Source organism: Papilio polytes, unplaced genomic scaffold (assembly GCF_000836215.1).
Source record: "Papilio polytes unplaced genomic scaffold, Ppol_1.0 DF822289.1, whole genome shotgun sequence".
In the NCBI taxonomy this organism is placed as follows: domain Eukaryota; kingdom Metazoa; phylum Arthropoda; class Insecta; order Lepidoptera; family Papilionidae; genus Papilio; species Papilio polytes.
This window is the reverse complement of record NW_013526915.1, coordinates 3,363,795-3,364,081: the sequence shown is the minus strand read 5'-3', so window position 1 is coordinate 3,364,081 and position 287 is coordinate 3,363,795.

The window sequence follows — 287 nt, the reverse complement described above, 5'->3', positions numbered from 1 at the left end:
GAATGTATTGTGTCGGCTCTCACACAGCTACATCTTGTCAGTATGGGTTGGGGTTTAGGGAAATGAAACATTGTTCTGTCTGATACGTTAATTATTTCTTTATTATCAAGGAAAAATACTGAAATGTTACAGTACATAGGTCATTATAAAACATTAGAAAGATTCGTCTCACCGTAATCCTAAACACGTGACCGATCACTAACTAGTAATAAATGAGTATATAAAAGTGTGCCGCTGGCCGGAGCCAACAGCTCACGCGTGTGTACGTTGCAGGCGGCGGCGGCTGG